This window comes from Chelonoidis abingdonii, chromosome 1 (assembly GCF_003597395.2).
Source record: "Chelonoidis abingdonii isolate Lonesome George chromosome 1, CheloAbing_2.0, whole genome shotgun sequence".
Taxonomy (NCBI): Eukaryota; Metazoa; Chordata; order Testudines; family Testudinidae; genus Chelonoidis; species Chelonoidis abingdonii.
Window position 1 is genome coordinate 349,022,812 of NC_133769.1, and position 23,807 is coordinate 349,046,618.

Here is a 23,807-nt window from a genome sequence, read left to right on the forward strand (position 1 = left end):
GGGGGTGTGGGGGTTGGTATCTGGAAGGGAGTTTGAGTGCAGGCTCTGGCCTGGGGCAGAGGGTTGGGGTGTGGGAAGGGTCGGGGGGCAGTGCTTACCTTGGGAGCGCGGCTCTCAAAGTGACCAGCACACCCCTCTGGCAGTGGCTCCTAGGCGAGCGGGCCAGGAGTTCTCTGTGCACAACTGCCCACAGGCACCGCCCCTGCAGCTCCTATTGGCTGCAGTTCCTGACCAATGGAAACTGCGGAGTTGGTGCTTTGCGAGAGGGCAATGTGTGGATAGGGACATACCGGCCATTTCCAAGAGTGACGCGGCACAGTGGGAAGGAGGCACCGTGGGCAGGGAGCTGTCTTGGCCCTGCTGTGCTGCTGCTGGCAGGTCTCTTCGCGCCCCTCGGGGGGAGGTGGGCAGTGGGTCTCCGTGCACTGCCTGGGGCGGGGCAGCACATGGAGCTGCCTCCCCGATGCCAGGGGTGCACAGACACATGCCAGCAGCTGGCCATTTCAGGGAGCAGCATGGGGCCACCGGCCATGGAATGCAGGCAGCCTGCCTGCCTGAGTCCTGCTGCGCCACCGGCCGGGACTCAGGGGCAGGTTGTCAGATGAGATTTGCCCTGCATTTCGGGAGCTCCCTGTCATTGTTTCATGGTAAATCCACCTCTGACTGAGACTCAAGTGATTTGGGTTCAGTTGCCAGACCTGTCATAGACAACCCGTGTGACTTTGGGGAACTCACTCAATTTCTGTGTCTCTGCTCCCCATCTGTAAAAGAGGGAGAAGAGCCAGCAGAACGCATTTTTGGGGACTGAAAAGTTCCTAACACTGCAAATGCATAAAATTGAACATGATGATAGTAGGTCCAGAGCATACGCTGCATTTTGGTGCATCGCATCACTTTTTTCTTGTCCTTCTAACGATTGCAAAATGATTTCTAGTGCACTGAAGGCCTCAGAATGTGAAGGGATGTTGACCTATTCTTCATCAACATCACTTGCATTATGTGATTTTTTTTGTTTTTTGGCAGGAAAAATGGTTTGTGTTGCTGGTTGTCTTCAAAATTGATGTTCATAAAATCAAGGCTTTACTGTGCTTCCTGTCTTCCTTTGTCTGTTGTATCTATTCATATTATTTGGGTCAGAAACTCTCTCTCACTTTGTCAATGCACGGTGCCTAGGACTATGATGCTCTGATCTCAGTCAGGGCCTCTTGATGATATTGTTATATAAGTAATGATGAGCAGAATCATTTTAGTCTGGGTTCTTCTGGAATGTAATACTGATAATATTCCCCACTGGTGCATGCGTGAGAATTGTCAGGGGATATCTTGTGTCTTCCACCAGTTTGATGTCACCTTGAACTTTATAATGCAAGGCCCGGCATTTCAAATGAAGTTGCTTAAAATTAAACACCTAAATCCATATTTGGACATCTAAATAAAAGCCGCCTCATTTTCAAAGGCACTGAGTACTTGCAGTTCTTGTTAACCTCTTGGGGATCTGCAGGTGTTAAGCATCTCTGCAATTCAGGACACTTTTATTTACATGCCTCATTATGGATTTAGGTTCTGCCTTTATGTACCCAAGTTTGAAAATGTTGACACGATGTATAAAGTTACCTTGTCATCTCATGACCACAAACACCATTTAAAATCTAGATCTTGACATTAGGCTCAGTTCTCCTGCCAATGAAGTCAATGGCAAAGCTCTCACTGATTTCATTCGGCACAGGTTCAAGGCCATAATGCCTTCCCCAGCTGACCAAAAGCAGGGTAGAATTGCTGAGCTGTCATGCCTAATTTGCCATCACTATTAAAAAGCTGTGCTAGATGTCAAAAATCGCATAATTGTGCATTTTGTGCCCAAATTGCTACTTAATTTTCATTTTTAACACTCATTTTGTGACAGTTAAAGTGAAAATTAAATAGTAATTAGGGGAGAAAATACACAACTGTGCCATTTGTCAGTCCTGCACAATACAGACCAGAGGATACTGATCTGGATAAAGATGCCAATTTAAGCATCTCCCTACTTTTGTGCTTCTTTTTAGGACATTGGGCAATGTATTTTAAAAGAACTATACCACTAATACTCCTGTTTCTCTGTGAATGTAAGCCACAAGCCATCTTAAAAACATGGCATGTCTGCTGGTTTTACATTTTCAGTGTGAAAGCAGAGGCCTCAGATAAATGATTAATAGTTTAATTTGCTTGTCAGCAGATAGAGAACTCCCAGTTTAATATAGTGTATTAATTTGTCTGGCCAGTGAACGCTTAAAATATGAACAGCTGTAAGACTTGCAAAATGTGATGCCTGATGATACAGGCTTTTGAAAATAAATATCCTATAACCTTGAAACATATGTTTGATCCACACAAGCTTTCATCCCCACCAGTCTAAAATATACCCTGTAAATCATCTTATGCTTAGCCAAGATAGCCAAGATTTTGTTGATAAAATGTAATAGAATATTCACTTTCTCTACAAAAGGAAACGAGCAGGAGAACCTCCCCACTGAACACTCCAGAGAAATGGCTTGAATTTTTTTTTCACAATTCCCCTGTATATCCATAAAGAACAGGGCTTCAGAAAACAGACTATGTGGTAAACCCCACTAATGGAAGATAAAAATGAGTTCAAACTGTCCTTGTTTGAGGAGGAAACATATGGAATCGCAAATGAAAGTGGAAAGTACTTGATATTTCATAGGAGACTGCTGGAAAGGAGTGAATGCTTTCCATTGACTTATGCATCTGGATGCACATGACCTTGGATATTTTTGTCTCTTACTTCCAGAAGTTTACAATAATTGCTGACCAGAATGATAGCTTATCAGTCATTTTCTATGGCGCAGAAATGCTAGCGTTTGTAGTGAAAACTAGACACATCAGTGGCTTATTAGGCTCCATGGTAATTAAAAGCATTAAACCCTTTTGTAATTAAGGCTTAATAGCAATCTGTTGCTATTTCTGACATTTGTTTTATGTGTTCTTAGTATACAATGGTAATCAATGTTGTGATTATTTATTCGTGTGTGTGTGTGTGTAAGGAATAGTGATAGCAAGGATTTTATTTCAACCTGCAGGTGACATTGCAGACATCTTGCCATATGGTACTATAAACATTATAATGAGTCAATGCTTGTTTGGCAGATGTTGTTAGACTCAGATAGACAGCGGTTCAGATGCATTGCCATGATTTAGCAAAAAGAATCTTACTAAATCGGAACATTTTAGTTGTCAGGCTGCATCATAGTATTATTGGCTGGATATTTAAAACAGGTGGGAAATCCTAGCTATTTAAAATTAAGCAACTGCATATGTGAATACCAATTCTATTGAGGGCCAAACCAGTGATATGACATCTCCTTGGAGATGTTTAGCCATCAGCTCAAGCTCAGCTTGGCTAAACCAGAACTCTTCATCTCCCCCAACCCCTTCCTGCTACCTCCTTTCTTGATCTCTGTGGACACTACTGCCATACTGCCTATTCCTCAGGCCCATAACCTGGGAGCCATCTTCAACTCAGACCTCCCTCTAGCTCCTCACGTTCAGACTATGTCTAAATCTTGCAGATTTGTTCAGCATAACATCTCTAAGATACTGCCTTTCCTATCCAACCACACATTAGCTTTCTTCCAGTCTTCTGCAACTTCTCCATTGCTCCAAGACTGATTGAAAAACCAACATTAATGGTTCAGTGAGCTGCTCAGCCAGTTCTTTAAAACTCTTATATGCAAATTATCTGAACCTGTTGATTTAAAAATGTCCAACTTTAGTAGCTTCTTTTTTTAACATCTTCCTGAGATACTAGTGGAATGGAAAGTGTTGTCACCACATGATGAGGCTATGTCATTTGTTTTTTCACCAAATACAAAATAGAAATATTTATTGAACACTCCTACCTTTCCTACATTATTATTCATAATTCTACCATTTCCTTCTAGTAATTGACCAGTACCATTGTTAAGATTGTGTTTGTTCCTAATATATTAAAAAAACCCTTTCTTAATGTCTGATGGCCATAGAGTTCTCCTTGTGTCCCTTTGCTTCCCTTAGCAATTTTCTACAATTCCTAACTCCTGATTTATATTCATTATTATCAATTTTTACTAACAGCCTTCTTCCTCAATTGTGGCTTTTTGGGCATGGAGTAAGATGTTCTTAAATTATTCCCAGTTATCATTCACATTGTTCTAATTAAATTCTTCCTCCCAGCTAATTTGGCTCATAATTGTTTTTAAATTTGTGAAACTGGCCCTCTTAAAGCACCACATATATGTGTATTACTGGTCTGGACTTTGTTTTGCTTGCATATTATATATGTGATCAAGTCATAATCACTTGCACCTTAGCTACCATTAAATTTTAGTTCTGTGATCAGTTCCTCTTTATCTCTTCAGACAAGATCTAATAAAGATCAAGAACCTTGAAGACTGAACTGACAAAAATGTGATGAAATTCAATAGTACAAAGTGCAAGTCATGCACTTAGGGTCTAATAACTATTTCTGCTACTATCTTGATTGGGGGTAGAATGGGGAAATTGAGTCACAAGTCCACCCAATTTAATATTAATCAATTTTTCCTTTACTTATACAATTTCAGACAGAATTATTGTCATTTATAGTGTCTGACCATACATTTATGCTAGACAATTAACAACAGACAAGACTGAATAGGTAAATGGGCCCAAGTTACTGCATTTATAGACACCAGGAAGTATTTCCACTTTACATGATAGTTGTTGCCTCCCCTGATCACCTAGTCTGGTCCTGCAGTCCCATCCTCCAGTTTCTGGTCTGGTGTTTCTCCAATTTGACCCAAGTTCACTTAAGTCTTGTATACATTTCCATACTCCAAATTACTCAACTTTTATCTAACTGGCTTTCAGCACATCAACCCTTTATTTTTTATGTAACTTGTATTTCATGCACATGCGAGCTTCCATTACCCAACTTCTGCATTTCTCTTGGTGGTTTTGAAGTTCACATCATGTTTTTTGTAACATCCTGTCCTGGGTCTTCTTAGAAAAGGGGACTCTTTATCATCACCTGTTTGTAAACCTCTTGTGTCTTCCAGCATGACATATTACAGATCATACCAACAATATCATCATTTTAAACTAATCAGCAATTTATATAAAAAAAAGAATTGGCAAAAAACATACCAGGCAAGGCCTTCGTCTAAGTGTTACTTTATCTATACTCATTCACTATCCATATGACAGATTATTAAAATATAACCAACAAAGCTTTTAATCTTACCATTTAGCAATCTTTCATTTTTGTTTTTCAATGATATAAGTGACTATATATTATCCCTTTAATGTACTGTGGGGTAGGGGTAAGGTTGGAGAACATATTACGATTATTTACTGTCAACATTTTTTATCTTCTTTAACCATGGGTTTTTCATTCAAAGTCCAGATTTGTTTGAGAATTATTACCAAAAAAATACCATTCGGAATTCTCCTGTGTTGCATTTGCAGAGGTATTGCAATTTTAAGGCCTTGATATTTAGTTGTTTTTAAAGGTAACCCAATCACCTGGGGCCTTATCAATCAGAAGTGACTGTGGAGGAGAGAGTCCTGGGTGTGTGGGTCAATCGCAGGATGACTATGAGTCACCAATGTATTGCGGCTGTGAAAAAGGCAAATGTAATCCTCAGATGTATTAGGTGAGGCATTTCCAGCAGAGAGGAGAAAGTATTAATGTCATTGTGCAAGGCACTAGTAAGATGTCATTTGGATTCCTGTGTCTAAGAAAGATGATTTTAACCTGGAACAGGTACAGAGAAGAGCTAGTAGGATGACCAGGGGAATGAAGGGTTGATTTTAGGAGAAGAGACTGGAGGAACTTGGCTTGTTTAGTCTAGCAAAAAGAAGGCTGAGAGGGGATATGACTGGTCTCTACGAACACATTAGGGGGCTAAATACTAGGGAGGGTGATGAGCTAGCTAAGCTAAAGAACAACACTGGCACAAGAACAAATGGATATATACCAGCTATGAATAAATTTAGGATGGAAATTAGAAAGGTGGTTTCTAACTATCAGAGGAGTAAGGGTCTGGTACAATCTCTGCATAGGAGTTGTGGGGACAAACAACATAACTGGTTTCAAGAAAGAGCTGGACAAATGTATTAGTGCAATTATATGGTGGGTTTGCTTGTTATGATGGTGGGCAGGGTTTGATAGCCCTGGGGCTCACTTCTGGTTTATGTCTTATGCTCCTAAAGTTCTTGCTTCAGGGTTTCAGCCAGCCACTGGCAGGGGCCACGAAGGGATTGCCCCCCAATGTATTCTGGGAAGATTTTTTTAAAAATCTCTTTCCTCTGAAGGCCCGAGCTAGAGGATGGCCCTAGCTAGAGATGGACACTGGGCAGGAGGGCCAGGGCCCTGAGATTGCCTTGAGCATTCTCTCTCTCTGGGGCTTAGCTGGCTGGTTCTTGCTCAAATGGTCAAGGTCTAACTGATCACCAGATGTTGGGTCAGGAAGGAATTTTCCCTCAGGTTAGACTGGCAGAGACATTGGGTTTTTTTCACCTTCCTCTGCACTGTGTTGCTTGGCATGATTATCTGAGTATATCATTGAATCATTTCCCTGCCATGGCAGGGCCTCAAGCACTGGTGCACTTGATCCCTGATATTCCCTGCCCCTGGCACGTAATATCGAATTATCTGTGGCCTGTAATAGATTGGTCTAATTTTGGTTGGTGTTTTCTGATGTCTTGTATATCACAGGCCACCTTGGTGAACTGGTGGTCCCTCCTGGCCTTTAACTCTGCGACTCTAATAAAGAATTCCCCTGTCTTGGGATCAACACTTTTTGAGTTAGGAAATTGTCATCTATTATGTTTAAAAATTCCAAGGATGTTTTAACTCTGGCAACATGAGCCCTCCAGCACACGTCGCTCCCACTTCTGATGGTGACTTTCACTGATGCTCAGCCCATGATGCCAGCCTCCATCACCCACTTGTTACATGTTCAAACAAGCACCTTTGTGTTTTCTCCTATGCCGCCTCACACGCTTGGGAGAAGGTCACCATAAACGTCTGCAAAACAAACTCATTTTCCTTCTTCAAATCCCTCCTCAAAACTTTCCTTTGCCATGACGTCGAAAAAGATCTTGTCAAGGATGAGGCTAATTGTTTGCTGAGACCACTGCCTGTCATGCTGGTCAATGTTGTCCCATTGTTTCCTTGTACTCCAGTGTCAGTCTCTGTATCCGCATGTTTTCTCAGCTATTTTAAGCTTTTTGTTCTGCCTTTGTCAGGGTCGGCTTCAGGCACCAGCATTACAAGCAGGTGCCAGGGGCAGCAATCTGCAAGGGGCAGCAGTCTGTGTGTTTTTGCCGCCTCAAGCAGTGGGCTGAATTGCTGCCGCAGATGGCGGGGGCAGTCTGTGTGCTGTTAGGGCAGCATGCATGTTTCTGCGGCGGCAGCAATGCGGCGGCAGCTTCTGTCTTCAGCCAGAAGACAGAAGCTGCGCCGCCGCAGACAGCTGAACATAGAAGCTGCCGCCAAATTGCCACCGCCACGGAAACGTGCATGCTGCCCTAACGGCACACGGACTGCCCCTGCCCATCTGAGGTGGCAATTCGGTGTGCTGTTTGGGGTGGCAAAAACAGTAGAGCCGGCCCTGGCCTTTGTACAGTGCCTAGCACAATTGTGTCCTGGTCCAGGACTGAAGCTGTTAGGTGCCACAGTAGTACAGATGGATAGACAACAGTACACTGTAAGGAGTGACTCAAAGCCCATGGATGTCTGTAGAAAAGCTCCCATTGACTTCAGTGGGCTCTGGATTAGGCCCATATATCATTTAGGTCTAGCAGGAGGTGGAGTGCGAGACGAGAGGGGTTTTGTTTGGCTTGCTAGCTGAGGCTGAGAGCATTGCAAAAATCATGAAGGAATGAGATACAGCAACATTCATTCTCCTTTAGAAATTTTTAGTTCTTCATCTTCTTCAACATTTATGGAGTGAAGGGCAAGATCATGTCTTTCCCTTTGCACTGGCATGGAAGAATAATTCACCATAAGTGCTTCATGGACCATAGTTTGGGAACCTTTCATTTATACATCACCATGTGCTTCTCTATTATTAACAATGAACCAGTTACAGGTACTTGGAAGTGAGACACATAAGGTAGCAAAAGGAGCAAATAAAAAAGATGACCCCATATACAAACTAGCGAAGAATTGGAAATTTCTGAGTAAATGTTCCAGACCTGAAGAAAAGCTCTGTGTAAACTGAAAAGCTTGTCTCTCTCACTAACAGAAATTGGTCCAGTAAAAGAGATTACCTCACCCATCTTCTCTCTCTAATATCCTGGGATCAACTTGGCTACAACAACATTGCATTCAACTTAGGGCAAGATAGACTAGGAAAGCTAAAGTGTTTTTTCAGATGCTTTAATTTACCTGACTCTCTGCTATAACAGAGACAAGGTGGGCGAAGTAATATCTTTTATTGGACCAACTTCTACAATAAAATAAATAAGTACAAGATATTACCTCACCCACCTTGTCTCTTTAATATTCTGGGGCCAACACGGCTACAACAACACTGTTATTTGATATAACAAATAACGAGTCATGCTGACCTGACCTTGGTATCTTTATATTTTCAAAGTGGTAGACTGTTCCATACTAATTTCTCTACGGTGCTATGGGGACATGAGTTTCTAGCTTCAGAAGCAGCTGCATGAGGAACATTAGCATGAATTGTGTTGTGTGCGTGGTTGTCTGTAGGATATTCTTAGACAGTTATAATTCACTATGGGCTGGCTCTTTGAGCATTCTGTGAATTCTTCTTCAGCAATCTACTTTAAGACTTGTGCAGTCAAAAGAAGAGTGGATTTGGAGACTGCACCTATATAAGCTGCAAATGAAATGCAGTCAGAGGTGCTGGAACTACGGCTGCTGGGGGTGCTGCCGCATCCCGTGGCTTGAAGAGGTTTCCATTATATACAGGGTTTACAGTTTGGTTCAATGGCTTTCAGCACCCCACTATAAAAATTGTTCCAGCACCTCTAACCCAGTTTGTTTGCTGGTTCCCAGTCAGGTATTTTGGATGTTTCTTTTCGTTTCATACTTCGCAAAGTAGCATCTGGCTTCAAAGAGAGATCATCTAACAAGAACGATAAACGTCTACTATAAGTCAAATAACAACTTCTTTTGGGGTAGGAAAGAATTTTATATTTTCTACAGTTGGGGAGTCTGAGACAGAGAGGTTACGACTCACATTTTTAACAATGAATTGCTAAAGTTAGACATCTAAATCCATAAAAACACCAGAATACAAGGGACCCGATTTTCACTGGTGCTGAGCAGCTCCACATGTCACTGCAAGGTGCTGGCCATCTGAGGAAATAGGCCATCCCTTGTATAAGAACACCTAAGTAGTCAGTATCAGAGCAAGAATGTAAGAATGGCCATACTGGGTCAGACCAAAGTTCCATCTAGGCCATTATCCTGTCTTCTGACAGTGGCCAATGCCATGTGCCCCAGAGGGAATGAACAGAACAGGTAATCATCAAGTGATCCATCCCCTGTCGCCCATTCCCAGCTTCTGGCAAACAGAGACTAGGGACACCACTGCTGCTCATCCTGGCTAATAGCCATTGATGAACTATCCTCCATGAACTTATCTAGTTCTTTTTTGAACCCTGTTATAGTCTTGGCCTTCACAACATCCTCTGGCAAAGAGTTCCATAGGTTGACTGTGCATTGTAAAGAAATGCAATGTTGGAAGAAATACTTCCTTTTGTTTGTTTTAAACCTGCTGCCTATTAATATCATTTGGTGATTGTAAGCATCTAGACTCACTGCCGTGGCGCCTCCTGCTGGTGACTTCCGGGAATTAGCTTGCTCCAGCTCTGGAGCGCCCTCTGCAGGCCCATGATCTGCCTTACCTATGGTCCCATGTCCTTCCCAGGACCCTGGTGCCCTATTTACCTAGGGTGCTGCTCCCCTGGCAGTAACCCCTCACAGCCTCAGGGTCGCCACCTCCCAGGGGAACCCCCACCCACTATCCCCACTTTGCCTCAGTGTTTGGCTACTGCCAGTCCCCATCTAGCCCCCGCTCACTGGGGCAGACTGCAGTGTAAGCCGCTCATCATAGGCAAAGGGGTTCAGACCTGCTGCCTCTGCCTACCCATGGGCTGCCCCCTGCAACCCAATACCTAATGGGCCTTACAAGGCCTTCAGCCTGGGCTTTTCCTAGGCCAGAGCTCCCTGGCTCCCTAGGCCTTTCCCCAGCCCTGCTCCACTCTAGGTTCCCTTCTTGGCACCTTGCAGCCAGGCCCTTCTTCTTCTACAGGCAGAGGGAGACTGCCTGGGCCTCTGGCTCACAGCCTTTTATAGAGGTCAGCTGGGCCTGATTGGGGCATGGCCCCAGCTGAGCCTACTTTCCTCCAATCAGCCCAGGCTTCTTGCCCCAGCCACAGCCCTCTCCTGGGCTGTTTCAAGCCCCGCAGGGCAGGAGCAGGTAACTACTCCGCTACAGTGACCCTTAGTTCTTGTGTTATGAGAAGGAGTAAATATCACTTCCTTATTTATGTTCTCCACACCAGTCATGATTTTATAGACCTCAATCATATCCCCCCTTACTCGTCTCTTTTCCAAACTGAAAAAAATCCCAGTCTTATTGATCTCACCTCATACAGAAACCGTCCCATATCCCTAATCTTTTTTGTTGCCCTTTTCTGAACCTTTTCCAATTCCAATATATCTTTTTTGAGATGGGGTGACCACATCTGGACACAGTATTCAAGATGTGGGTGTACTATGGATTTAAATAGAGGAAATATGATATTTTCTGTTTTATTATCTATCCAATGATTCCCAACATTCTGTTCGCTTTGAATGCTGCTGCACATTGAGTGGATTTTTCAGACAACTATCTTCAATGACTCCAAGATCATGACTCCAAGAACAGACCCAGAAATCTTCATGCCCTGCCTGATAGTAACTGGACAACACACTTTAAACAACAGGTCCCTTTTCAGATCACATGAGAAGTAAACCATCAACATGGTCACTCTACTTACTAACATATATTTTAACAGGAAAGGACTATTTTCTCTACTATGACGAGCCATTTAAAAAAGATCACAGTTTAATCTTCTCACTATTTCACCTTATTCCCCCATCTACCCTTTGTCTGGAGATACACTAAGGTGCCAACTGAAGGCTTCAACAATCTTCACTGGCAATGCATTTATTACCTTTTAAAAGGAAAATATTTGTCTGTATCCAAGTGCCCTACTTACTCATAGTTTGACAGGTACAACTGCTGCTTTTCATCACTCAAATTATGTCTTATGTTTAATTACAGAGTTTGAGAGATGATAACTTTTGCAGCCCGGTGAGAGTGACTTGTTCAAAATAGCAGAGGACTACAGTTTTTAAGGAAAACAAAGGGAAGCCAAGATAGCTATTAAAAAGGTAAATATGAAGCATTACTAAACTCTGATGAAGATGCATAGCCCCCTCGGCAACATATGCAATTGATTAAGGAGAACTCTTGCTCTGAGTCAGAGGAGCTGGTTTGAGATGGCACATATGACCTCCTGGGAAGGAAAGTCAGCATGTACTGTACTCCTGCACATCAGCTGACTAGTGATGAGGCAGTGTTAGTTGATTAGTAGCAGCTTCCTGACTTCTTTCTAACACCAGTGAAGCGGTGCTTGTTAACAGATCTTCTCCACAGGGGGATTATAACATCATGGAAAAATTGTGCATTGAATATAATTAATATAAACACTTGGATTGCTCTCAGGGAGCGAAAGGGAGAATGGAAGAAAATGAAGAGAAAGATCAAAATAGAAACATTTTGAAACGGGTTATAAATCATGCAAGGCCAAGTTTTCCCTTGAAAAATCTTATTGAGAATAGTGGGTGCTTCACTCATAGCTCAAAGTTAAAGCATACTAAGCACATGACCCATAATCTCAGTGCTAGAGAAAGAATAGTTCTGAAAGCTTGGATCTGAACAAGAGCTTTAGGAAAGTTCAGCTCTGGATTCAGACTCCATATTGGGAGCCTATCTGTACAGTAGGTCGTGTAAGGCAATGGCTCTCAAACTTTCCAGACTATTGTACCCCTTTCAGGAGCCTGATTTGTCTTGCCTACCCCCAGTTTCATCTCACTCAAAGACTACTTGCTTCCAAAATCAGACATAAAAATACAAAAGTGTCACAGCACACTATTGCTGACAAATTGCTTATTTTCTCCTTTTTACTATATAATTATAAAATAAACTAATTGCAATATAAATATCATACTTACATTTCAGTGTATATAGAGCAGTATAAACAAATCATTGTCTGTATGAAATTTTAGTTTGTGTTGATTTCACTAGTGTTTTTTATGTAACTGGTTGTAAAACTAGGCAAATATCTAGATGCATTGATGTACTCCATGGAAGACCTCTGTGTATACCCAGGTGTATGTCTACTCCTGGTTGAGAACCACTAGTGTAAGGGATCAGGGCATAGGTATTCTGACATAGAGCTTGCAGCTGAGCTGGTGTCTACAAGACAAGGACAGCCACAAGGTGGTAGTCAGTGAGATGAGATTAGAATAATGGCTAGAAGCTAGAGGCTGAGTAAACTATCATCTGCAAACTTTGCCACCTTACTGGTTAACCCTTTTTTTCCAGATCTCTTATGAATATGAACAGCACTGGGCCCAGTGCAGATCCTCAGGCTACACTGCTGTTTACCTCTCTCCTTTCTGCAAGCTTTCCATTTATTCTTACTCTTTGTTTCCTGTCTTTTAATCAGTTAATGATCCATGAGCGGACCTTCCCTCTTATCCCACGACTGCTTGCTTTGCTTAAGAGCCCTTGGTGAGGGAGCTTGTCAAAGGCTCTCTGAAAATCCGAGTACATTATATTCACTGGATCATCCTTGTCCACACACTTGTTGATATTCTAAAAAAAATCCAATAGACTGGTGAAGCATAATTTCTCTTTACAAAAGCCATTTTGACTCTTCCCAATCAAATTGTGTTTATCTATGTGTCTGATAATTCTGTTCTTTACTATAGTTTCAACCAATTGCCTGGTATTCAAGTTAGGCTTTCTGGCCTGTTATCGCCAGGATTGCATCTGGAGCCTTTTTTAAAAGTTGGCATTACATTAGCTATTCTCCAGTCATTTGGTACAAGGGATGATTTAACCGATAGGTTACATACCACAGTTAGTAGTTCTACAATTTCTTATTTGAGTTCCTTCAGAATCTTTGAGTGAATATCATCTGGTCTGGTGACTTATTACTGTTTAATTTATCAATTAAACATCCTCCTTCCAAAACCTCCTCTATCAATATCTCAATCTTGGAAGTTTCTCACATTTGTCACCCAAAAAGAATGGCTCAGGTGTGGGAATCTCTCTTACATCCTCTGCAGTGCAGACCAATGGAAAGAATTCATTTAGCTTCTCCCTCATGGCCTTCTCTTCCTTTAGTGCTCATTTGGCACCTTGATCATACAGTGGCCCCGCTGATTGTTCCCTGCTTCTGATGTTAGTTTTTGTACCGTGTTAGTTGTTCTTCAAATTCTTTTTTGGCCTCCCTGATTATACTTTTATACTTGACTTGCCAGAGTTTATGCTTCTTTTAATTTTCCTCAGTAGGATTTGACTTCCAATTTTAAAGGATTCCTTTTTTCCTCTAATCACCTCTTTTACTCTGCTGTTTTGCCATGGGGGCATTTTTTTTGGTGATCTTACTATTTTTTTTTTGGAGATACATTTCATTTGAGTCTCTGTCATGGTGGAGGCTGGAATCAGGAGGAAAGAGTCAGCCTGGGATCAGAGACTGGAGATCCGAATGCAAGGTGAGGTCTGGCATCACAACAAGCCAGAAGTCTGCATGATTGCTCAGACAACTTTCTGGACCACCCTCCAGGATTAAATAGTGAGCATGGGCCAAACAGAAGGCCACAGGATGTTGTCACTGTGGAAACTTTAGCTGTGTTTCCTGTGGCACCTAATAGCTCTAGTACTCATTAGATATGTGAATGGCAACTAGCCCAGACTGCACAGACCTGCGCTACAGCTCCTTACAGCTTATTACAACACATACCTGAACTTTGTGGCTTGGGTCCATTTTCATAATCTTGACTGAGAAAGTTACTTAAACATGTGTCTAACTCAGGGGTAGGCAATCTATGACACACGTGTCGAAGGCGGCACGCAAGCTCATTTTCAGTGCACTCACAATGCCCGGGTCCTGGCCACTGGTCCGGAAGGCTCTGCATTTTAATTTAATTTTAAAGGAAACTTCTTAAACATTTTAAAATCCTTGTTTACTTTACATACAACAATAGTTTGGTTATATATTATAGACTTATAGAAAGAGACCTTCTAAAAACATTAAAATCTATTACTGGCACATGAAACCTTAAATTAGAGCGAATAAATGAAGACTCGGCACACCACTTCTGAAAGGTTGCCGACCCCTGGTCTAACTTTAAGCATATGATTAATCTTATTGACTTCATGTACTTAGAATTATGCACATCTTTATGTACCTTGCTGAGCTGGGGCTTAATTAAGAGGAACTATTGTAAATACTTCAGATTTCAAGTGTTTTTTGAGAAGGTCAACAAACCTGTGGACAGGGGTGATCCAATAGATATAGTGTACTTGGACTTTCAGAAAAACTTTGATAAGGTCCCTCATCAAAGTTTTATTATGAAACCCAAAGCAGTGTCATACTTGAGGTCCAATCCTCTTCTGTTAAGTTCCTGATAACCTCCCATTATCTTCACTGGCAGAAAGATCAGACGATTACCTAACCTAATTCAAGATGGACATTTCTGAGGCTTCCAGAACTATGAGCAAACTTGGAAATAAAACTTTTCCTTCCTCCTCTGTTTAAGCACAGATTTTTCAAAACTGAGTTTTGTAGTTTTGTTTTGTATTTGTAATGAAATCTTTGTGAGCTCTGATGTCCTGAGAGGTCTAGAAAACTTCATGAAACTGGATAAATCCATAGGAATCAATAGCTTTTAGCTTGGCTCTGGGCTTTGGACAAAACTGAACTCTGAACATGTGTGAACATGAAAAAGTTTAGCACCCTTTTCACAGGAGATGGGAATGGTTCAGCTTCTTGACCTGAATCCTTCTAGAGAAATTTCTTTCTGCTGGAGCTGAGTGAATAATCCATAGTGACTAATTTATTTGATAAATGTAGCTTTTTCTGTTTGTGAATTGTCCACCCAGCAGTTTATGATTTTTCTTGGATCTATTAATTAGTTACAGTGATTCACTAAATAATTTCTATTAATTTTTTTTGGTTTGTGGGTTGTTCACAAACAATTCATTGCAAATAATCAGTATTCAAAATGTCAGATATGTGGAACAGATTGGATAAGACACAAAGTTTTGTGTGTATTACAACAAATATTTAAAAAAATAAACTAGTTTTGGAAAGGATATAAACCCTCATGCTTCAGAGCATAAGTCAACCTCTAACTATTGGGAGTCGGAAGAAACTTTCCCTAGGGACAACTTATCCAATAGTGGCCTGCTGCAGGGCTTCTTGCACCTTCCTCTGAAGCAGCTTGTATCAGCTATTGTAGATGACAGGATATTGAGCTGGATGGACCGCTGGTCTGATCCAGTATGGCCATTCCTTTATCTGTTCCATCACTGGATGAGTGTAACTCTTAGATTCTGTTGCCAGTGAGAATTCATGCTCTGTGAAGAGTCCGTAACGTTTACTTAAAATTGGCTGTTTCCAAGACCATTCCTGCCAGCCAAATCCTTCCCTAGATTATTTGTGGAGAGGAAAAAGGTCATGAACTGTTTGATATGAATGCAGTTCATGATTTGCGGGTATATCTGTTTTCACTATCCATACTTTGCTTAACTAAGGTCTGCATTCTACATGCATTTGTGGTTTGGAAGGGTATTGCTTCAGGGTGCAGTTTGCGTTGACTGTGACTGTACATAGCCTGTGACAAATCTGCAACAACAATAAATATCCTTGTGTCCACGGGACTTGATAGCTAAAATAACCTCTTTGCAGGCCTACCATTTAGATTTCTCTGTTACTGCTTGTTCAGAATGCAGTGGCAAAACTGTTCATCAAGTTGACCTAGTGTAGTAATAGCCACCTGTCCCAGTACCTGGACTTTAGCGTCCAAACTCTGGTCCTGTCCCAAACCTGGACTTTTGCGTCCAAAATTTGGGGGCTTACCTGAAACTCCCCCAAGCTCACTACCAGCTTGGATATTCTCGCTGCCACCAACTAGGACTATTGGGCGTCCTAGTATGCCCCCCGAGTCACCCCAACTTTCCCCTGGGGGACCCCCAAGACCCAGAGCCCTGGGTCTCTCTCTCTTCTCTCCCAGCTTCCCCCCCTTTCCTGGGTTAGCCGGTGCAATGCTATGCTTCACCCCTTGAATACAACCGGAGAAGCAATCTAGCTTCCCCGAGGCTAGGTATTTACCTAGTCAGCTCACACAAGAAATTCCCCCTCCCTTTGTCCTATAGCCTTTCCCGCCCTGGGACAATAGGGAGGTGAGACACCGAGTTTGGGCTTTTCCCTCCCCCCTCTGCCTCACTAGAAAAGAAACTTTCACAAGGTTTAAAAAGAAAACTTTATAGAAAAAAAAGAAAGAAAATATAAAACAATAATCTTGCATTAAGAAACTCAATACAGGCTCTTGCTTATAAGAAAATATGAAGAAACAGTCTGATTTAAAAGATAGCCCGATTAAACCAGTCCAACCAATCCACATACATGTAAATACAACCCAAAGCTCCTCATAGCCGAATTGCTTGGGGTTCCTTTGTACTCACAGATGTGTAGGAGACACTTGGAGATAAGATGCAGTTAGGAGAAAGCTTGTTAACTCACAGCCGAGAAAACAACAAAGACACAGCCATCCACATCTATTCGTACAACACAAAGCTCCTCATAGCCGAATTGCTTTGGGGTTCCTTTGTACTCACAGACTTTTGGTATAATACTTGAAATAAGATGGAGTTAGAAGGAAACCTTGTTTACTCACAGCCGAGAAAACAACAAAGACTCCGAGTATACAAATTCCCGCCCCTGACTTTAAACAATCCAGTTCTCTGATTGACCCTCTGGTCAGGTGTTTGGTTACCCTTTCCAGGTAAAAGAAACTTAACCCTTACCTTACCTATCTATTTATGACACCTAGTATGATCACATTAGGCCTGCCCTGTATTCTTTAAATTAGCAGCCTATAAGCACTTTAAATTGGCCAAGATTCCCCAAAGGAGGAAAGAAGAAAAGCTCTGATAAGTCAGACATTTTTCAGTTCCTAACCACTTCCCAGAGAGTCCCTGTGCAGTTCTGAAATCTGCTATGATACCTTCCTCTCTGGGAACTGACAATTCAGTTAAGGAAAACAATGAAAACCTAAATATGACTCAGAGTTTCTGATTTCAAAGCACTCTTTCAATGCTGCACAAAAATATCAAAGGCCGTGGTCTTTCCAGTTAAAACTTATGGAGATCTCTGAATACTAGACAAATAGGACACCAAAGCTACAAATGCACCTTTCCAAAATCTTAGTTGATGGAACATAAGCTTCAGAAAAAGAGATTAATTGTAGGGCAAAATTCTGCTGTTAGATGGATTCATCTGACTTCTAGTGAATTCATTGGAAGCCATGAATGCACCCAAGGGCATATGTACATGCAAGACGCTTAAAGAGTGTGAAAATTGAGCTTGACATATAACAGAGCATCCATTCTTGGTGGCAAAGCCAAAAGGAAGTGGAGCAAGGAAGGACATTAAACATGTCTGCACAGAATTGTCACCTTTTAGATTTCGACTAGTGCATCTTGGGAGCAGCCGCAGGATAAGAGAATTCTGCTTTACTAAGTTCTGAACCTACTGACTTTAAGCATGAAGGCAGTTTAATATGTTTTAAAAAGCCTTTTTGTGGAAAAAGACAGTAGAGAATGTAATTTTTTGCCGATCTCAAAGTCAATGATACACATCTAGCGGGAAGTTTTGTTTTCTGGGATTGACCTGCAAAGTATGCTGCTGGAGAGACTAGAAAGACAAAAATCTGTCTGTAATTCCAAAAAAGTATGCAGATTCCCAATAGCCAACTCTCTTTTGCTACCTTAATTTGACACTACAGATGTTTTATTAACTAAACTATAATATCCTCTTGCCTAAAGAGTCAAACCTCCTTTTATATTCTTTGTGTTCTCCCCCACCCCCCGCCTTATTAATTTAGATGCTTAGACAGGAATTTTGACTAAGTCAGGAGTACTTGCTTTTTATGTATGTCTTATCTTTTATCCTGAGTTATACACTTTCTAGCATGTAATACACTAGGGTGTTGCATAGGTGGATAGCAGTCTCAGGCTTTCAGGACCCCAAACAGTGGATGGACATGGAAGGAAACAATCTGCTTGATGACTCAGTCTTTGCTCTTTATTGCTGATACTTTGTTATGGTTTGACTTTTTGTAGAGATTTGGAGTTGACAACTGGGCATCTCTTCTCATTGGTTTGGTGTTTACTGTTTTCATCGAAGTTTTAATTAGCCGTTATGTACATTTTTCTTAGTGATGCTCTTGCCTTTAAAACATGCCATAGCATTTCACTGAAGTAGGGTTACATCTCTTCGTTCCCATGGCTCTTTTTTACTTCCCTGTTATAATGTGGCACTCACTTCTTGAGAGCTTCCTACCAGCTAGGTATGGTACAGAAGTTCTTTCCTCACTCCTGGTGCCCCCTGTAGGCTGCTGGCTGACCTTGGTGGATCTTCAGTGGCTTGGCCCTCCGGCCAAGTCACAAAGTCCAAACAAACCCCTTCTCAGGTAGAAAAGAGTCCAATAAATGAACAGTCCCATGCCCTGGCTAGGTTCTTCAGCCCCAGCTCTTGGCCCTCTAAATTCAGCCTGTTGTTTGGGTTCTCAAATTAGTCCTTTCCCTTTCTTGTGGTTTATGCTACTGTGGCCAGTGGGGAACTTGGGCCCACACATTCCTCTGAGTTCCAACTTAGGGGTCCTATACACAGTAACTACACACTGCTCGATTTCAGTTCACTGATGCTTCTTCAGAGGACCTCTTCCTCCCTGGCCACTTTCAGCTTCACCCTTAGCTAAGGTTCTTAGGTCCTCTCTTTCCCTGCACACTGAGCTTGAGCAAACTGAGTCAGAAACAAACTCTGGTTATCCCTCAATCATCTTTGGTCAGAGAGGCTCACCCTTCCTTGCCCTTCTGATACTATCCAGGAACTGATCTGCAAATGTCCTGCAGCTCCTTTTATTTGAGGGCTCTGCTGGGCTCTGATTGGCTGCTTCCGTGAGAGCTCTTTAGATAGGCCTGGAGGACCCACCTTTGCTTCTCCTTTCCTGTCACTTCACTGCTTCCTGGGGCTGGGTGTAATAGGACCACGGGGCCTCCTGCAGAAAGCCGCAAAGGCCTGGTAGACCACATCACACCTATACTTGATAAGCCTTTCCTTCTGTGAAAACAATCTAGCCGTCTCTTGAGTTTATCTATGGTCTTTCATGGTATCAACTTTAATACACTATCAGGCAGACTTAAACCAGTCACCTCGTCAATTATGTAGTTCTCTGAATCATTCAGTCACTTTTTAACAAAGGTATCCAGGCAGCATTAGGAAATACCTTTCTTTGCTAGCTTTTGGGCATATAAATCTGCAGTGGAGCATTTTCTTTGTAAGCGAGCTGAAATGCTTCCATAGGTGATGTGGCCCTATAACAAAAGGCCCATTAGAGATTTCTTTCAAAGAACAAGTTCTGAAAGGTTTGAAATACCTGTAGAGTCATATGTTTTGACCTCAGTTATGTCAATCTGTCAGTCTGAGCCTGTTGCCACTGAAGTCGAAGCAAAATATCCCATTAACTGTAGCAGCTGTCGCAGCAGCGGAGGTGTGGCAGAGCCATGCCAAGTACAACTCTGCCTGAAATTGGGGGTATGTACTAGGCACAGCTCAGCCATGCTTCTGCTGCCACCACTGCAACAGTGCAATGGTGATTACACTGCTACTCATACTTGCTCTACCCCTCGTAGAGTTAGCATGGGTTTGTGTGCATGAGCAGGGGAATCAGACCACTTGCTTGTGGTGTAGGCATAGCCTACCTAAGCCAATATCATTTAGCAGGTGTTTCAGAGCAATATGTGAGGTTATGTCCAATATATATGATTGACTTCAGTAGAGATTAGGTCAAGCCCTGAACCAGGGGTCAGCAACCTTTCAGAAGTGGCGTGCTGAGTCTTCATTTATTCACTCTAATTTAAGGTTTTGCGTGCCAGTAACACATTTTAATGTTTTTAGAAGGTCTCTTTCTAAAAGTCTATAATATATAACTAAACTAATGTATGTAAAGTAAATAAGGCTTTTAAAATGTTTAAGAAGCTTCCTTTAAAATTAAATTAAAATGCATAGCCCCCCGGACTGGCCAGGACCCGGGTAGTGAGTGTGCCAGGCCAGGACCCGGCCAGGACCCGGGTAGTGAGTGTGCCACTGAAAATCAGCTAGCGTGCCGCCTTCGGCACGCATGCCATAGGTTGCCTAACCCTGCCCTAAACAAACACAACACAACATGCATCTCTGACTCCATTACAACTAACACAGGAGCTGTTGTATGCTCAGCTCTTTTGAAAAATCAGGCCACTTACCTAGGTGTCTAAATATGGATTTTGTGCCAGTATCCTTTACTGGCTCATTTACTGGTCAGTGTCAGGCTCTGGATGTATAGTTAAGACCTGGCTGAGGGCAGAACTGAAACCGAGGTTTGGGGAGAGGCTGTGGATGAGAACTGAGGTCAGAGTCTGTAGACAAGCCAAACCAGCGCTGTATTCAGAGTCCAGATGCAAGCCAAAAGGTCAAAGCTGTGTTGGAGTCACTCTGAAAGCTAGGGGGGTCGGGGGGCAAGGGGGCAGGAGGTGGGGGCAGGGCTGAAGAGATTAGTAACAGGGCTGGAGCATGGTTGGAGTAGGGCCTGGACAAGGCTGAAGAGGGCTGGAAGAAGCTTGAGCAAGGCCTGGGTAGGAACAGGATCCAGGGCAGGCTGGAAGCCTAGGGAGTCTGTAACACTGTGGGGCCGCAAGAAGGTTCCTGGCCAAGCAGTTCTGCTGCACAGACTAACTTGCAGGTCTGCAGCAGTCGGTGAAATACCTGTTCTTGGGGGCCATCTGACCCAGGCCCTGCCCAGGGATAGGCTGCTGCAGCACGACTGAATGATGCAGGGTCAGCCTTAAGGAAAATGGCAGCCTGGGCAAACTTTCTTTGGTGCCCTTTCAGTACTACTCCCTAAGCAGTGGGTGGCTGCTCAGCAGGCAGAGCAGCAGCAGCACAGGGCCGCCTAGAGGATTCAGGGGGCCTGGGGTCTTCGGTGGCGGGGGCCCCCCGCTTCGGTGATAATTCGGAGGCGGGGGGTCCTTCCGCTCCGGGATCCGCTGCTGAAGTGTCCCAAAGACCCTTGGCGGGGGCCCCCTGCCGCCGAATTACCACCAAAGCAGAACCCGCTGCCAAAGAGCTGGGTCTTCGGCAGTAATTCTGTGGTGGGAGGTTCTGCCTCAGAGCGGAAGGACCCTCCACCACCGAAGACCTGGAGCAGAAGAAACTCCGTGGGCCTGGGCCCTGAAAGAGTTTTCCGGGGCCCAGGGAGCGACTGAAGGACCCTGCTCCAGGGACTCCGAAAAACTCTCTTGGGGGCCCCCGGGGACCTCATAGACTCATAGACTCATAGACTCATAGGTCAGAAGGGACCAATATGATCATCTAGTCTGACCTCCTGCACAAGGCAGGCCACAAAACCCTACCCATACACATTTATAACAACCCCCTTTATAATCATCCCCCGAACCCTGATGGTCTATTGCCTCTCCGGTTCATAGATGTGAGATTTGATTGATTCGCTTCATCTGTGCAGGGGACGTCACCAGCAAGCGACCCAAGAGCCCAGACGACTGCAGCAGAATGGCTCTGTAAAAAAGCTAGAAAACGTTTCATGGTGCACTCTCTGCCATCTGCCCTGGAGGAGCAATTCATTACTGTCCAATGAGTTCGATTTGCAGTCTCTATCATACACTCACAAAACATTTGCGCGATCCAAGCCTTAGATGTCAGCAGTGGTAGGGAAGTTTGCCTTCTCGTTGTCCACCGGGGTCACATGAATTTTCGGACCAGCCAGCACCCCAGGTGAAGGAATTTCTCTAGCAAGAGAGTAACTCTCTCCCATCCCACCTAACTCTCTCTCTCTAACAGCCGAGAAGGATTATTAAGTGTGACTTAATCTTGACCTCATGATTCTAATTCCTCATGAGAGAACCTCTAATAGTTTTCCCCATGCATCCATGGTGTAACTGGGGTTACGGTCTATCACACTCTGCCTGTCTGCTTAATTACATACTCTTGCCAAATGCATATTCAAGTGATAGCTCTCATAATACATGAAGAACATGGTGTATATAGCTATAAACCTTGGATAATACATGTCATCGTAAACTCGTCCTTGGGTGCTTTGACCCGAACTACATCCTATCCCTTGAGTAGAGAGCAGCCGTCCGAATTTCATCACACTCCTCCAACTAGGTTCAGTATCTACATCTCTCAACAATAATACTATATATGTTCCATAACGTTGTAAATTTGCTAATATCCTAGTTATTGTACCACATTCCTGTTCCTATGAGCTGGCAATACTTGTGGTTCTTATAAACTAAAATAGATTCCAGACTGTATCCTCATGACAGCGTCCACAGCCTAAAATGATGTTTATCATCACCCTATGCACCTGAGCAATTATCCATGTTATCATCATTTAGTATCTCAAGCATTTCATATCCCCCCGGAGCCCTTTTTTAGGCAGGACTAGTGCAACCGAGCTCTCTCTGTGGCTCGGTGCCTATTAGTGCGGCAGGCTAAATATATATCAACAGGATTCTCATCGGTTACTTTTGGCTAAGTTCAAACTGCCTATGCTCGCCAGATCTCCAAGACATGTGTGAGTATATGAAATTCATCTCCTTCTTAGAGACCTTTGAGAGCACAGGAGACAGAGCTCCCCTGTATGACGGGTCGATGTGACCGATCTCAAATGTCCGTGATCTATGAGTTAAGCCAGCAAAGGCTGGCTCGTACCATCTCGTCCCTCCTGGTTGCCCGCCGAAGAAATACGAGGTCGCCTCGATGCAGATCGGTAAAACCGGCGCACTAATTGTCCGCTCCTCTATGGAACGGCCCTCTCGGCGCTTCCGCAGATATGGCGGCTCATAGTCTCATGCTGATCAAACTAACACCTCCTCCTCCTTGCTGGAAATACCTCGCCTGATGCATCCTAAAACCGCATTTGCTTTTTTAACGGCCATATCGCATTGGCGGCTCATAGTCATCCTGCTATCAACCAATACCCCACTTGCCCACCCCTCTGGGCAGCCCTGCAGCAGCAGCAGATGGAGTGAAGGCAGCACTGCAGGTTCGAGCTGCTGGGAGGGGACAATGGGGTTGCATGTGAGCACCTGGCTCCTGCCCTGCACCTCCCTTTATCTCCTCCCTCCACCTCTCAGGTAGGCACAGCCCTTCTGAAGCCTCTTGGCCAAGGTGCCCCTCCTGGCCATGGTACCCTGGGTAGTTGCCCACATTGCCCACTCATAAGGCTGGCCCTGGGACAAGGAATTGCTGCAGGCTCTGTTGGAGGGGTGAGTCATGGCTGAGTGAGCTGTCCTGGTCTGGCTGTGGGTTTGCCTCACTGCCTGTTTAAAATTCACTTTACACCAGTATCGTTGTTTAATATTCATATTTTAGTAGTGCCCAGAGGGCCCAATCCGGGATTA